We start from the raw sequence: 12,846 nt of genomic DNA, 5'->3' as shown, positions 1-12,846 counted from the left end.
AACTCCATTAAGCCTGTTTTCCTACAATCAAGCAGATGCTGATGCCCGAGCTCAGTGAGATCATTGCTCCCTAAATGTACCATTATGGCTTCAAGTTTTCATGCGTCTGTAGTGCCTTCTGCATGCAGGGCAGTTGTTGCTCCCATTTATGCATGGCTTGCCCAGCTATAACTCCTTGGTGTTCTGCAGCCAGCTACACCCATAATACTTCTGCACGCCTGCCCAACACTGTGCCCTCATGATGTAAGGTGCCCCAGCATCCAGAACATCCATACTCCAGCCAAGGTGTCCGTCACGAAAGAAAGTTTGATTTAATGGCATAATGTAGGGTTCGAAGCACTGTGACCTCCAGCTGCCTAATCTTATCCTCGCTTAGGGGCGAGTGCCGTGGTAGTCATTGCTGCCCCTATTCTGAATGAGTGAGAGCTGAAGTGTTGCAGTGGCAACCCAGATCACTCTACCGTTCCTCCATAACCACTGAGAAATGGAACTCATTGAGGCACCTCCCACCCTGGTGTATCTTTAGTGTACTGCCCACTTTGGGTCTGTGGCACAGGTAGTCCTTGGTTAGGCACACCAGCAGTGCTCGTGGAATGTGATGCAATCTAGGTGATTTGATTTGCCCTTCCTCTCCTGCTCTGTTTTTCACTACCTTAGTCTTATTATAATGTGCCTTTCGTGTAGGGTGACATCCTCTAACTGCAGGCATACTATGCCTGGGTTGGACCTGTAGGGAGTGAAGAACCAGAACCAATTGGACCTGGCGGCGCAGAATACGCCTTAATCTCCTGGGTTCTCCTGCTTAGCTACACAGAGACACGGGGACACTCTGTCGGCGTAAAAGATCAGATTTTATTAACTGCAGCTAGTACAGTTGTCCTAGAAGTACACACGGTATGTTCTCAGGAGACTGCCACTTCACTCCGTGGCGCACAATCTTATATAGTACATCGGTGACATATACATTAACTAAGAACACACCTAAAACATATAAAAGAGCCAATAAGAAAAGTTGGAAAACAGAACAGAACCAATAGGAAAGGTTTGAAAATAAAGTATCGAGTAACTCGAAGAAGCCTCTCCTCTAACTGTGTTTGTCACCCCTCCCCACAAGCTAATTCATTAACTGACATGTAGCTGACTTGCAGGTGACGAGATACGTTTGTGTGTTTTGGAGGACAGTTGTGAAACAAGAGAATACGAGCAGAGGACAGCGAAGGCCAGACGATAAGATTAAGTCAGAAGAGAATAGTGTGAACCAACAGATAGTAAAGACAGGGATTAGAAAAACCAGACAGGGATTAGTGTACTCTGCCAGTCTCTAACACCAGCTTTTGTAAACAGAGGCACAAGGCTACTTCGACACAATATTGCAGGAAAAGCAGAAAAGACTTCGATCGTCATGCTGCCTGAGTGAGAGCAACACAAAATGGCGGCGGAGCAAAAAATGGCAGGTCGATACGATCACGATTGAAAATCGAAGTTCCTCAGACCCTCCTTTTGCTAGGACTCAGGCAAGATACACAGACTCACATTAATCTGAGTCAATGTCGATGGCCATGAGGTCATCGAGCTGTTGCTGTAGCATCATTCTGATATTCTCTGTTCTTTGTGACTTGGGTTTAGGGATGCACATAGTAGCACAAAGTTCGCAGATGGCGGGGCCACAGTGCATACAAAGGCAACAAGAGAAAATGATGGCTAAGACTATTCCAAGGAACGTCAATATCTTCCAAACCCATTTAGACAGTAGTCCCCAAAACCACTCCAATAATGACCAATCTCCTTCGTCCTGATGAATCGACTCAGAGATTATATGTAATTTAGAGATAGCTTGGTATACTGTCGGAGCGTCATTAGGGATGAAAATACAGCAACTTGACCCAATCAATTTGCACACTCCACCACGATCCGCAAGAACTAAGTCTAAGTCATAAGACGATCTGCCTGTAGTTCTGCCGTGATATTACTCAAGGCTCCTACAGTGATGTCTATAGTGGTTTCTACGACACAAACCAATTGCCTTATATTTCTGCTGTTGGCCATTGGACCCCAAAAAGGAAGAAATCCTTTGAGGAAATCTCCTCCCTCTTGTCCTGCTGGGTCTTTGGAATCAATAATTCCTCTGCCATATCTGTTTCGATGATGATTTGCAGAAGCGGTGTATGTAGGGGGAAGAAGGAAAGCTATATAACAGGTACCAGAAAAAACAGTTGGCAACCACGTGTAAGCCCTATCGTGGCAGATAAAATAAGTGCCTTGAGATGGTATTAGAGGCGGCGAGTTCTGAGAGGAGTAGACATATGTGTGGGAACAGCTGTTTCTTTGTACGATGTCAGTAGACTGACCATTTATTTGCAGACAGAAATTGCCTTGATGTGGTACAGTCCAAATCGGTGGAGATTTTCCTTGTTTAACCTTATCACTAAGGCTAGTGACATAATGGGTGACGTTCCAGTTAGTGTACGCTTTTCTTTCGTCAATGGAAATCTTACTATTTTCCATAATTTTAGCCATAGCTACCATTCCCTTTATCAATGAACTATGACTAAAATCCGGACCACCAATATATGAACTAACGGATCGTCTGAATTTGCTTTGATAGGCATTGGAGAAGATAACAAAATAAGCCCAAGCAGAACCCTCATAAGAGAACGGAAGAACTAAATACGGCATCCCTTTTCCTGCGGTATGTGGCATAAGTCCACACACCCAACAGTCAGTTGTATTGATCACTAATTGGTGTTGATGTAACAACTGGACAAAATGAGTTATTGTAATATTCAGTTCTTCTTATGAGTTCATGTTGAGGAAGTGTATGAAATAGATGTGGAGAGACAGTAGAAGAAGACGAGGAGGTAGAAGGAGAGACACCTTTTCGCTGCAGAGCAATAACAATCCAATTTATACACGCCAAAAGAATACACAATAATATAATAATACATAAAGCTATACCACAACGACTGTACGTTGATTTGTAATGTTTTTCCTTCATCTTATCCTTTCTCTCTTTTTCGCCTAATGTAGTCTCCATCTTTCTAAGTGGATGCTCACGGCAATCTTCCTCAATCACTTAATTATGATTATCTGCCGTCCTATGACACTGCAAGTCCTGCAGGCCTATTGCCACTACTCAGGTCACAATTAAGACTCCTACCGTGACCTTGCAACCGGGATAGAATACTACATAGGAGAGAGAAAATCTTAAGTGTTCTTTAGTCTAGGTCTTAGGTTATAGTGTTCTTTATCAGGTGCAGTTTGGTCTCGGAACAATATTCGCGGATTTGTCGTATACAAGCGACGATGTGGTGGTATTGCTTCTTGAAGAATGTCGTCGTCCTCTTTCTCAGACAATGTTCCATTCAGGCGTGCATCACTAAAAGGTACAAATCGTGGAACCTTCTCACTCTCAGAGTCTCTAATGCCCCTACGTACCCACTGATCGAAGGGCAAAGGCAAAGGAACCTTCTTGCAGTGCACGCCGTGAATCCAGTTCTTCTTTCATTCGACTTTCACCGCTGTTCTCGTCGTAAGCAAAACCATTCGGGGCTCCCTCAACCTGGGCTCCAAATTCTTCGTCCTTTGGAAATTCTTAATGCAAACCCAGTCACCTGGCTGGATGGAATGACCTGGGTCTGTGGAAACCTCTGGCAAAGCACTCTGAACCTGTTGATGGAGAACACGCAATTTAGTCGTAAGGCCATGCAAGTAATCAATTAACATTGTATATGGTAAGTCTGAGTATTTCTTAGGGCGAGGGACTTCCCATACATTAACTGGGCGTCCAAAAACCACTTCGTAAGGGCTAAGTCCCAAACAAGAGTATACTGCTGTTCTGGTGGACAGAAGAGCCAATGGTAAAGCATCGGGCCAACTAAGTCCTGTACTAGTCTGCACTTTCGCTAGTTTGAGTTTTAGTGTACCTTTGTAACATTCTACTAAACCCGCTGACTGTGGATCATTTGCCGCATGGAACTTTTGCTTGATACCAAGACCCGCACAAACTTTTTGCATGACTTGGCCCACAAATTCGCTCCCATTGTCACTCCAGACAATGCGCGGCAAACCAAACCTGGGGAAAAATTATTTTAGTAGAACTTTGGCTGTGGATAAGGCTGTATTGTCTTTTAGAGGGTATGCTTCTATCCACCTAGAAAAGGCGCATACTACCACTAGAACATATTTGAGGTTGTTGCATCGTTCCATATGAATGTAATCGATCTGCAACACCTCAAATGGATATGTCGGAGGAGCAAAGTGACCCGCTGGAGTTGGGGTTCCCTTTCCAGGGTTATACATTATGCAAACAATGCAATGTTTCACTACATTGTCTGCACACTTTGGAATCCCTTCATTTTGCCATACTGGAGCCAGAAGCTTGCATATACCCTTCGCACTTAAGTGGGCTGGACCATGCGCCATGGTGACTACTGGCAGTACATAGGCATCTGGTAACAGCCAACGTTGGTGCTCAGACAATTCCACCCAACATCCCATCTCATCCAACATTCCTGTACTTTCTTTCCACTTGCTCAATTCTTTCTCTGTAGCCTCTTTCTGAATCGACCTTACACTTTCTACTGTATCCTCATACATTCCTCTCTCTCTAACCCAATTCGCAGGACCCGCAACATACATTCGATTTGTAGCATCTCTCGCTGTCTTTTTCGCTACTTCATCTGCGAAATGCATTTCCTTTACCAACATCATCTGTAATCTTTTTGTGTGCAATACACTTCACAATTGCTATCTGAGCAGGTAAAGAAAGTGACTCAAGAAGATCAGTCACCAACTGACCATGTTGTATTTTAGTGCCATGTGAAGTAAGGAATCCCCTTTCCTTCCATAAACGCCCAAAATTGAACGCTACACCAAAAGCATATTGGCTATCGGTGTACACGTTCACCCTTTTTCCTTTGAACAACACACAGGCTCTCGTCAAAGCTATCAGTTCTGCTGCTTGAGCTGAATTATGTCTAATGCGTGCTGTTTCCACAACTGTATGTAAAGTAGTAACAGCATAGGCTGAAACTGTATCTCCATTAGGAAGCTTGAAACAAGAACCATCCACCCATAGAATTCCATCCAGATTTTCTAGCGGTGTATCTTTCAAGTCAATTCTTCCTTTTGTCTCTTCCTCAGTACGGAGGAAACAATCATGTTGTTCTTGGTCATCTTTGTCTACTGGAAGAGGCAACAAAGTAGCTGGATTTAAAGTGTTACATCGTTTGATGTGCACGTGACTAGCCAAAAGTGTCAACTCGTATCCAGACAAACGAGCACTCGTAAGATGTTGTGTTTTCGTTCGGTTTAGTAAGGTATCCACTGCATGTGGCACCATAACAATGAGAGTATTATCTAGCACCACTCCAGCAGACTGTCAAATAGAAATTGCTGCTGCTTCTGTTGCTTTAAGACAACTAGGCAATGTTTAGCTACTGGATCTAACGTAGCCGAAAAATATGCACATGGTCGCTGTTTATCTTCAAATCGCTGTGTTAAAACTGACAATGCACAACCTTCTCTTTCATGAACGTAGAGCGTGAACGGCTTACTGTAATTGGGAGTACCCAATACAGGAGCAGAACACAGAGCAGCACGCAAGTCAGTGAAACTCTTCTGACATTCATCAGTCCATGGAAGGGGCTGAGGTGTATCTTTAAAAGTGAGTGCCAACAGAGGTTTGGCTAACAAAGAAAAGTTCGGAATCCACTGCCTACAATAAGAAGTAATACCCAGAAAGGCACGTACCTCCCTTTGTGTGGATGGCACAGACATTTGCGCAATCGCCTGAATTCGTTCTGGGGTTAATCGTCGTCCCTCCTTTGATAGGAGATGACCCAAGTAGGTAACCTCTCGACGAACATATTGTAGTTTAGAAGGTGAAACCTTGTAATTCAGATCAAACAAATGACATAACAATACAACAGTCACATTTTTGCAAATATCCTCTGAATCAGCAGCGATTAACAAGTCATCCATGTATTGTATAAGAGCAGCACCAGACGGCAAATGAAAAGCATCAAGATGACATTTTAAAGCTTGGCTGTAAATAGAGGGACTTTCACAATAGCCCTGTGGTGCGCGCTTAAACCGGAAGCTTCGGCCTCCAAGAGAGAAGCCACAATATCCCTACTCTCTTCTGCAATGGGAATACTAAAGAAAGCATTCTTTAGATCGATAACAGAAAACCAAGTCGCTGTGGAAGGTATCATTGTCAACAGCGCAGTGATATCTGGGACAACAGGAAACTGTAGTACAACAATTTTGTTTACCTCCCGGAGATCAATTACGAAACGATATACAGGAGGCTGAGAAGGATCAGTGCATTTAAGAACAGGAAGAATAGGACTATTGCATATGTTACCTCTCATTTCCTCAACCACACCGTTCTGAATCAAATCATGAATGATTTCCAAAGGCGCTCTTTCACCTTCAGTAGAAATTCTATATTGCGGAATACGTGGCAATTCAACATTAGGCTTAAGAGTGACAACATAAGGTGGAATCTCCAGACAACCCACATCGTTCTGACCCGTGGCCCAAAGCGTTGCCGGGAGAGAAAGCAATTCAGGTGGAAACTGATCTTTGGACAAATACATTGGAGAAGTCAGTTTCTGTCCTAAAGTAAGATGTACACCAGAAGGAGAACAATATATCGTAGCATGCATTCTTTTCAATAAATCCAAACCCAACAGATTTTCACCGCAACCATTCGTCAAAAGAAGCGGAGCTTCCAAATCATAAGGGCCAACTGAAATAGGCAAAGGGCAAGAAACTGGATTACAAACAGGGGCGCCAGAAAATCCTACAGAAACATTCGTTAAGCCAGACAAAGGTGCCCCAGGGAGTTTGGAATGAATGATAGAACTTCTCATTGCACCCGTATCTAGGAGAAATGGCTCTGGAATACCCATTGTTGTGACATTAACATAAGGTCCATTCTGATCTACTGGAATTGACACAACTCCCTTACTTTGTCCATGGCTGTCCTAGTTAGCATGAAGACTTTCATTCTCGCCTTCAACATAACAATCCTCATTGTAATACTGTGTAGACCTAACATTTTGCTGATCAAAATAATTCACGGAATTAGAAAGAGGAAGGGAACGCTGTTCTTGAGTCGACATACCTCGACCTCTACCTCTGTTTGCTGACTGGAGGCCACCACGACCTCGTGGAGCAGGTAGTGTCCCATTGCGCTGCAATAAAATTGGACAACTACTCTTAAAATGACCTTCCTCTCTACAATAGGCACATTGATTAGGTCCTAACAAAGGTCGCGGAATATATGGCTCAGACTTTTGATACAACCTCTGAAACTGCGGAGGCTGTTGAAACTGAGGCTGAACATAGTGAGGAGGATAAGCCTGTTGCAAGAGATCCTTCGTTTTCAATTCTTTAGTCTTTTTCTCTTGCTATTCTTTTTCTTCTTTATCTCTGTTTTCATAATATTGTGCAGTAGCCAATATCTGGGAAGAAGAAGAAAAAGCCCATGAACTCTCAGAATCTTTCAATTTGTGTGACAGCTCAGGAAGCAAATTAAATACAAATTTGTCTATGAATAACCGCTGTCCACCCTCTGTAGCCATATCTTGACCACTGTGATCGATGAATGTCTCCTCAAAGCGAGTAAAGAAATCGGAGACACTTTCATCTTCCTTTTGTTTGCATGCCACTAATTTATCCCAGTTAACTCTTAAGGCAGGCATCATCGTTTTCATTAATGTAATAATCCTACCGGGGAGTTCCGAGATCAAAGCTTCAGGTTTGGCACCACCCACTTGAGCTGCATCTGCGGCAATTATAGCAGCCCAATCACCACCTAATGCTTGAGCATGATCTTCTCTCCGAATCTTAGCCCATAAAGCTTGTGGAACTACATTCCCCATTAACATGTCGATATCAGCTAGATTCATGATGCAAGCATCAACTGTCTGTGATAATTCTTTATAATAACCCGCAGGGTTTTTACGAGGATCCGGTAGAGTCTGTTTAAGTGCTAAAACTTCAGATCTCTTCCAGGGGACATGTACCCATATACGCTGGAAATGAGCAGGAATAGCTGGATTATTACCTTGAGCCGCAACTTCTTCCTTCCAAACTGGAGGAACCTCTCTCATGAGATAATGTTTCAGTGTCAGTCTAACCGACGGATCGGAATCAAGGCAAGTCTGGGAGGACAACAAGGTTCTAAAGGAAATAAGTGTCCTTACAGCGTTTTCAACCTTAGGACCCACAACAAGTCCTTTATCAAAATCAGTCTGAACATCTAACAGACCCTGTGGAACCGAACTCAAATTCACATCCTCCCATTCTTTAATGAGAGTATCACACATTACATAAAAAACATATCTTTGCGTAGGCGCATTCCACTGTGAGAAGGTAGACATAATATCGCGTACACTATACTGTGGACCCCTCTTGATCCATTTGCGTGCGAGAGAGTCCAACCTTTCTCGTTCTTCAGAATCTGGGAACTGACTACGAGACTGTCTTTGAGCAAAAGCCAGAGACACATTTAAAGCTTCAAAGAAAGGAGATAAAATACCAGTAACAGTGTCCGTAAGTCGTTTACGCATAAACGGAGAATTAGACATAAGAATAGGGGACAAGGTATTAGGCGAACTAACAGAAGGAGAATCAGTAATTGCAGAAGGGGCAGAAGTCAAAGGAGATCGAAGTTCAGGAGATGAGGACAAAGTAGAACAAGTTAAAGGTAAAGCTGGAAAAGGCGGTAATACTGGAAGGGGCAAATGTGGAAGAGCCGGAGCAGGCGGAGGTACGACTGGCGGCTGAACAGGCTGTAACAATTGGGGTGCATTAGCACCTTGTGCAGAGGGCGGAGGCAATCTCAATAAGTGAGACATCAAGGGATCTTTTTCTAAATCTTTCTTGTTATCGGAAGGGGAAACAGGCAACATCGGATAGCATTTATCTATCGCCATACGATGCTGTCTTTCTGAAATTTCCATCGCATTATTCATTTCGTCATCTTTGAATTGTTGGGCAGCCTGTATAATTGTCATACCCTGTGCTTTCCTATCTCGTTTTGCTTGCTTAATTTCTCTCTGTTTGGCTTCCTTACGCCAATGGCGGAAAGAGTCAAACATTGCTGGCCGGGCTTTTCTTTTGAATAAAACTGCTTCCAAATTATCTAGCACATCAGAATCGAAACTACCATTTTCTGGCCATTTTAAAACACCATCTTTCTTCGTGTATCGGGTCCATGTCTCGTTAAAGGCAATGGGGCCAACACCATGTTTTGAATAGAGCTCATATGTGGGAGTTCCAACCGAAGGAATCGGACAAGAGTCCTCAAGCCGGGAATCCCTATTACAACCAAAGCAACAAAGTTTTCCAAACTTAGTTAGACCAGGCATCTCGTGATTTCACCTGACTGTTCACAAACTTCAAGGGGGTAAAACTCAGTTTACGCAGCACAAATGCATTTACCCCTCGGCTTTGGCTATTGCAATAGTCGAATCTAAGGACCAAAGAAACAAAGGAACAAAGAACCAAAGGACCAAAATTGTGGGAGCGACCCACCAAATACTTAACTAAGGATGTCTTCTTACACCAACAGAGGCCCGTCTATCGTCTCGCCTGACCATACATCAACAAAGGAAGGGCCAAGCCAGGGCAGCAGTCAGGGCAGCAGTCGTCAGTAGCCGTCAGGAAGGAGTAACCACGCTGCAAAAGACCTTCGGACCACTTTCGACATACAGGGGTCGCTTGACGTGGCTCGCGATTCCTCCAGAATTTTCTTGCGGGGTTCCTCACGACCTTCAGGCAGAACCACTACCACTGAAGCCGCCCAACGTAGGGCGCCATTTGAAGAACGAGAACCAATTGGACCTGGCGGTGCAGGGTACGCCTTAATCTCCTGGGTTCTCCTGCTTAGCTACACAGAGACACGGGGACACTCTGTCGGCGTAAAAGATCAGATTTTATTAGCTGCAGCAAGTACAGTTGTCCTAGAAGTACACACGGTATGTACACACGTGGCGCACAATCTTATATAGTACATAGGTGACATATACATTAACTAAGAACACACCTAAAACATATAAAAGAGCCAATAAGAAAAGTTGGAAAACAGAACAGAACCAATAGGAAAGGTTTGAAAATAAAGTATCGAGTAACTCGAAGAAGCCTCTCCTCTAACTGTGTTTGTCACCCCTCCCCACGAGCTAATTCATTAACTGACTTGTAGCTGACTTGTAGGTGACGAGATACGTTTGTGTGTTTTGGAGGACAGTTGTGAAACAGGAGAATACGAGCAGAGGACAGCGAAGGCCAGACGATAAGATTAAGTCAGAAGAGAATAGTGTGAACCAACAGATAGTAAAGACAGGGATTAGAAAAACCAGACAGGGATTAGTGTACTCGGCCAATCTCTAACACCAGCTTTTGTAAACAGAGGCACAAGGCTACTTCGACACAATATTACAGGAAAAGCAGAAAAGACTTCGATCGTTGTGCTGCCTGAGTGAGGGCAACACAAAATGGCGGCGGAGCACAAAATGGTGGGTCGATACGATCACGATCGAAAATCGAAGTTCCTCAGGAGCTGCCAACTTGCTGATCCTGTATGTCCAACGAAATGCCAGTGCAAATGCAGCCCTGATTACAGCAAGTTCGGCCACTGCCATGTAAACACTGGGCAGTGCTTGCAGCAGTGTCCCTAACCTTCCGAAGTCAGTGGACTGCCTGGTGTCTTTCTTCTTGCCTTTAATGTGTCCCCATCCCGCCATGGCTGCCTGGCAGTAGAAGGAGCTGGTTGGGTTCTTCTCTGTGTTAAATTTTGGCAGGTCTCAAGTGCCACTGTGTCGAGGGTTAGCTACAAGCCCTGTTTTAACCCGTTTGTCAGCCTGATCAAGTGGTGTTATTTGGTTAGACCTCTTGTCAGCCATGCTAAATGCTTGGTGAATGTCTGCCCAGCTGGGATATCCCACCCTGCGAAATTTAGTTTACTCAGCAGCTGCTGGATCCCTATAGGGTCCCGTTCTTTTTTGTCATGATGCGCTCAATTTTATGCTTGAGACCTGCTGCTTTTGAAGCTGGCAGGTGGCATGCCCGTTCTCTGAGTCCAGCTCTGTACGTAAAAAAAAGAGGCATGTTGGAGGGCCCTATGTCTTGTCATGCGCCGATGACACCCCCAGCCACACTGTCAACTTGACAAACTGGCCTAGGAATGTTGCGCATTGTGTGGACTCTAGGTCCCCTATGAACAGGAAGTCATCAAGGAAATCTAGTCACCCCCTCCACGCGCACCTCTTGCCCAGTGGCCGTTCCAAGAAGGTGCTGAACATTTTGAAGTATTGTCAGGAGAGTGCGCAGCCAGGAGACACCTGTTGTGGTAGAATAAGTCATCCAGCAGAAAGCCCAGCAGATGATAACTGTCTGGGTGTACTGGAAGGAGGCACAATATCTACTTTTGCCATGAGGGCTCCATTCCTGGCATCCCTCTGCATATACACCACCTTGTCTAGTGTAGCATAGGACACGAAACATAGCTTTTGGTCCAACACATCATTCACTTTTCCCCCGGGGGATATGAGAGGTGATGAATCAGTCACAACTGTCACGGTTCTTTCTTGGGGACCAACGCAAGGGATGAAACCATGAAATTCAACAAGGAGGATGTTCAAATGGCCGGCTATGCAGCCTAGCTGGAGCTCCTTGGCTATCTTATGCCTCGTTACGTCCTTATTTTCCTCCACTGAGATAATATTACGACTGAGATGACCCCTCTGGGGGCTCTGGTTTGGAATATGGAAGCCCTCCTGAAAGCCTGTGCCTCCTCCTGCCTGGGATAAGTGTTGAGCAATTGCATTAGCTGTGCCAATCATATGGGGGTTGGAGCTATGCCGACAGCTCTCTCGTCTGCTCCAACTGCAGTAGGCATGGCACTCCTACTCTTTTCCTGTCTCCCACCTTTCTTCCCCTCTTGCCCTTGCTGGTAGGGTGATGCCTAATGCAGCTGCAGCAGATGTGTTTAAACCTGCACACCCCATTTACAGTCAGCTTTTTCAAATTTCCAGCATGTTGCTCTTTCATATTTGGCAGTGCTCCCTCCCAGGTGTGATCTGCTTTTGCTGCCCTGCTGGTACCATTCTTGATTCTTCCTGCCCCCTTGGGCCGAAAATGAATGGTCTTGTGCCTCTACCCCTAGCACGTTGCCATGATGTGGTGTGTGAAACCTGTGACATCCTGTTGGTCCCACTCAATTATTGGCCACACCTGCATCATGGCCCTGAACCCTTCAATGTATCTTAGGCAGGCTTCCCCCTGGTATCTGCGCTGGGCCTTGTGTACTTTTTGCTCATTCAAGAACAGCACCGCTGCGCCCTGGAGCAACTTCTCAACAAACACACAAGCCAATGTTCAAAACGCATGCAGCCAGTTGCTATGGATCTTTCTACTCTCGTTCTGCTCCTCTCTTTCCTATCCTCTACCTTCTTATCCAGCACACCCAGATCCAACCCCTTGTGCCTGGCCTCTATCATTGCAAATATTTCGATAAATTCCTTGCGCCATATACTTTCCTGTACTGCTTTGGGGACTAGATGAACTAGGGCTGTCATGCATGCACTAACTGACGGGTCGCCAGGGGATGGCCTGATGTATTCTTTTGCTGACTTGCCCCCAGCTGTGCCCTGAGCCTTACCTCCTTTCCAAGCTGTTGTGGTATCTACCCGGGGAGCTTCACCACTTTGTGCCTCCCCTGTGGCTGTACTTTGGGCTGGTTTGTGCTTCTGCATGGTTGACAATGTCTCACTTCCTTTTGAGCTATTAGCTTGCGTCAATCCTCGTGCTTTTCGGCCCTGTCCCCTATCTGTG

Source organism: Triturus cristatus, chromosome 3_2, assembly GCF_964204655.1.
Source record: "Triturus cristatus chromosome 3_2, aTriCri1.1, whole genome shotgun sequence".
Taxonomy (NCBI): domain Eukaryota; kingdom Metazoa; phylum Chordata; class Amphibia; order Caudata; family Salamandridae; genus Triturus; species Triturus cristatus.
Note: the sequence above shows the minus strand (reverse complement) of the source record.